Below are 5,305 nucleotides of genomic sequence, written 5' to 3' on the forward strand. Positions count from 1 at the left end.
GTGCTGTTTTTATATTGATCGTTATTTTTCTTTCATTGTTTTGATACTTTTTAAAAATCATTTAAATGTAGCTTTTTTATTGTGTACAGTGTGAAAATTATAATACCCTTCTTTATAATAACATATAATTATGATAACATTCTGTTAAAATTATATTACCCTTGTTTACAATAAGATATAATGATAACAACATCTGTTAAAATTAAGAAATAAACAATTGACAGAAGTAAACATGAGACAATGGACTCTGAGTTGAAATTGTTAAAAGCAGGGAAGGAGGCAGATCATTAAACAGACTTGACAAAATTGAATCATCCAAGTGATTGCCAGCAATACCACAACTCACCGCTGCCTGCTGAACACTAGCTGTTCAAGCTGTAGACAAAACCAACTGCATCATAGTTATCCAGCAGTACTAAATACAACGGAACCACGCTGTCTGTTGCATCTCATTAAAATGATGAACTGTGTCATTTAAGTGTGTACACAATGTTGACTCTGTTAGTTCAAATAATGACTAATTGATTGAGTTTATAGAAAGTATCAGTTACCAGCACTATACAGGCTAATCCAAGTTGTGATGCCAGATTTCCAGCCAACTGGAAAATACTGAATATGATGTTGGTAACTGTTAATTTGATTATTATTGTATTTGTTTCACACAACATTTTTAATTTATATTAAATATTAGAATGAATGGGGCTTTCTTCATCACAAATATAGACTAGGAATTGTAATTTAAGTACTAATCTCAAAAAATATACTATATTATGTCACTTCCATAGTGAATTAGTTTACAATGAGTGACATGTTACTGTGTAGGCAACCACACTGAAAACATTCAAACTGAAAATTTGTACTGTGAAGACAACCACACTGAGAACATTCAAACTGAAACATTTTACTGTGTAGGCAACCACACTGAAAACATTCAAACTGAAAATTTTTACTGTGAAGACAACCACACTGAGAACATTCAAACTGAAACATTTACTGTGAAGACAACCACACTGAGAACATTCAAACTGAAACATTTTACTGTGAAGACAACCACACTGAGAACATTCAAACTGAAACATTTTACTGTGAAGACAACCACACTGAGAACATTCAAACTGAAACATTTTACTGTGAAGACAACCACACTGAGAACATTCAAACTGAAACATTTTACTGTGAAGACAACCACACTGAGAACATTCAAACTGAAACATTTTACTGTGAAGACAACCACACTGAGAACATTCAAACTGAAACATTTTACTTCTCCCTTCTATTCATATTACTGAAATAATCTTGATCTTGATAAAGGCGTGCTAGCAATGAGTAATACCATTCCTATTCCACAGGCATCCTGTAGGGACCTCCGTCATTGGATTTCTCTTGAATGGGGTCAGGGTTGACTCATGTAAAGTAATAGTATTCTATTTAGTGCATGTGGAACACAGGCTCGCTACCCACTCTTCACAGTTTTGTTCTTCACCGTGTTCTCATTCTGATGCTCAGACTCCCTGCGTGATTTCAAGCCACCCCTACAGTTTGAAATCTACTGCCTCTTAAATCTGATAATACAGTCTGTGATGAGAAAAAGGAAGTCTCATTATTATCGCAGTGTCTGTTTTCCATTCACCATGCATTGAAAGTACTTATGTGTACAGCACACTGCCTATATTTCTGGAAAGGAACCATTATCTTTGATATGTGTTTATAGGTTGTTGCTGAAATTTTTATCTACCCTGGAGCTTTTTACATTTAGCACCTTACAATGGCTGTGTCGGAACTGAATATTATTCGCAGGTAACATTCTTAACACATGAGATCAAAATCTGCCAAACATGTCCTTTATTACAAAATTCTCCTTATATTTACTGTCTCACGTTTTCATTGAACAAAATAGTTTTAAGTTTAAAAATAATACTCTCGCCTGTATGTTGAGTACATGATCACACCAGTGTTGTGGTGCATCAACCTAAAGAAATATATTGTGTTAAAATGGCATCTGTTAGAATTCAGTTTCAGCTTCAGCATTTACAGGAGTGTTTTTAGCAGGGGACACACAGTGATGTGTTACAACAAATATCATTAAACACGTATATAGAGGCTCAATACAATAAAAATGCATCATCCCAGCATTGTGTTGACCTTTGTGGATATCTGTTATTCCGTTTGGTGTTCCATATGTATATATGGACATTCATTTCCAGGTATTAAACAGTGAAAACAGATTGATTATTTGTTGTAAAGCACTATAAAGTTCATTGTAAAGCGTGCACAATAAACAGTGAAATTAAAAGAGCCTGTGGATGGGTATCTGTGGCAAAGTGGCTAGTGGAGGGGAACAGGTATAGCGGTGATGCGATGCAGGAGTGACAGGCAGACAACAGTTTCCAGTGAAAAGGTGCTTTTATTTATAATCCAGGTCTGGTGACCGTTAAATAATAAATCCCCGGCTATACACAACGATGTGTAAAGCACGGGGATAGCAATAATAGGACACAGTCCCGAACAAAACGAACACACGGTCACCAGTCCTGGGTGAGTGCAGACGTGCTTGTGGTGGGTGAAGACACTGTATTTCGTGACGGTTCCGTGCAGTGGTGATCCGGATTGTGCTGACCCTGGTCGACAGCTCCGGATAGGTGAGTTAACTGTCTGGTGGTGCAAAACGCAGACAATTACAAACAAACACAACAAAACACAACACGTAATTCTCTGTAACAACGAGAGCTCCTCTCTCGCTCCTTCTCTCTCCGAACGTTTACCCAAACGAAGGAAAAGATCAGCGTTACCCTGGCCCCTATATGTAATCGTGCATGATATCTAGGTAAACGGTTGCAGCTGCCTTATTACGTGCAGCTGCTTCTCGTTTACCTCTCAAATCAATATGGTCTTACAACAGAGTCGTGCTTCTTTCCAGGCTGACCCACTTCCCTGACCCGGAAACGAACTGTCAGGCCAGCCCTTCCAGATACTTCTCTCGTTCTTTAGCGCCCTCACAGGTCGGGAGGAAGATTCATCACCAGAACTCATCTTTCCGTCACAGTATCCCATGAAGAAAAATAATAGTATACTGTGACAAAATGGCACTCATTTTGTACAGAAACAACTCTTCAGTTGAATGGTGCACAATCTGACATCATAAGCTCATAAAATAAAGAATTAAAAAGCATACTATGTTTCAGGGAGTTTGGCTGAATGAGGCTGAAATTCAAGACAAGGTTAAGGTTGGAAGAGCCCTTAAAACCCCAAGCTCCTGTCGCACAGTACTGTAGCTATGAGTACAGGATACACTGAGTGTACTGCGAGACAAGTCTCCCTGTATGGATAAACACCCTGACCACTGTCTCGCTCTGTTATCTCCGTCTACACATCAAATACACCTCTAGCTATCACTGTAAAACAAAAGGGTTAAACACATCTCTGTTCTAAAACATAACCTGTTTTACACAAAATACCTTATATTATTTTATTTTGACAGTAAGGCAGAGTAAAGTAATTATGTTACAGAGCTGAGAAAGACATTTAATTTAACGGGGGTATCCATAATCAGTTGTGTTTTGTATCCGTGATGCAACCTGTATACAGTTGAAGGGAATATACTGTACACCCATCTGAAGATTAACAACCAGAAATGAGTATGGACAAGATAGAAAGAAACTGGTTCAAGCAAAACCCTGTTGCTGCATTGAAAGAAGCTGGTAAAATAATGAATGGTGTGGCCATGTTTGTTTTTTAAGAGCTGGTTTATCACAGATATGTTTTGTATAAAGTACTGCAGGGCTGATCTGGTTAATCCTTACAGCAGGAGGAGAGCTGCTTTGGATTCAAGATGTTTACAAAGCCATCACAGCTAAGAAGAGCTATGCTCCACATCTTGAAGCAATGATTGCCAAACACATAGAATGTCACTTTAGATTAAGAGGATCAATCTACGCATTGTTTTTTGTGTGTGCAATTCATTTGGTAGTTGACACATATGTTTGATACAGTACTGGGCATGAGTCATCGGAGTGCATGCTGTGGGGATTATAGTGATGGTTTGAAATGCAGAACATGGCGTATGTATTCTTTCTTCACAATGGTACATGCTTGGATTGACGTGTGGCAGTGCATTTGCTGGAACTGCTCTTTGGGTGATTGTGACAGGACTGGAAGGAGTCCCTGTCATAATTTGCCCTCCCGACCACCGGCAACACTGTGTAGGGTTGACTGTGATTGGATCAGGAGGCTGAACTCTGACCATGCTGGAATTTCCGGGTCAGGCAGCCATCTTGGCCCAAGGTAGAACCATGCGGCCGTCGGGTCCCATCATTGCAATCAGCTGTGCTGTTCTTGTTGATTGGCTGACGTGGGGAAGGGGTGGGACTTGGCAGTATTTAAGCAGTATGATTTTGCCATTCGCTCTCCCTGCGCTGAACTGAAAACACATGCAGTGCTTGTTGTGTTGCTTTCATTCACTGCTGTTATTCACAGAAGCTTGAAAACCTTAGATACTGTGTTGGATTACCGGAGTGAGGAACCGAGGACTGGCCATTAATCTGTGAAAGGGAGCTAAGAAGTGGTGAGAGAAAACCCACCGCAGTACCACAAAGAAACCCAGTGCTTCCTTTGTTGTTATTTATTTTGTAACCGTGAACTTTTTTGTTTACTCTTTTGATTTCAAACCTGAGTTTACCATTGCTGGTATTCCAGGTGGTTTTCTTGTTTATTTTTTGCAATACTGAACTGTTCTATTTTTATTGTTTTTGTAAAATAAAACCCTGCCCTGATACCATTGATGGTACAGGGCTCTAAGGACTAATCTCCATTTCCGGCTCCTGTGTGCTGTCATTTCTGGTCCTTCCCAAAAGCTCCACCCACAACCCTCCCATAGTGATCCTTCCCACTGATGTACCACTGATGGGATTTTCCTGTTAAGTAGAAATGAATGAATGATTTCAAGCTGCATTGCCTTAAATAGTGGCTACAATTGCACTCTTACATTGTTAAAATATACCTTTAGTTTCAATAGCATGTTGGCTCTGCCATATCTTTTGTTCTACAGTTCGCGTTTCTAAGAGAAATGACACAATTGCATAAAAATTGGCTGACAGGTTTTTTCTTGATAAATCATTATCTACCGCTACATGAGGAGAGTGCTGTTATGTGACACCAAACTTGGAGCAGAAATTAGTGGGCAGAGAAGATTTTATTTTATTTTCAATTCACAGCACCTAAACCTCACAAAAAAAAGCATTGAACAGGTTGTATTTTATTATTCACATATTGAATACAACAAATACGTTGAAACAAAAACTTTACAGAC

Source organism: Polyodon spathula, chromosome 4, assembly GCF_017654505.1.
Source record: "Polyodon spathula isolate WHYD16114869_AA chromosome 4, ASM1765450v1, whole genome shotgun sequence".
Lineage (NCBI taxonomy): Eukaryota > Metazoa > Chordata > Actinopteri > Acipenseriformes > Polyodontidae > Polyodon > Polyodon spathula.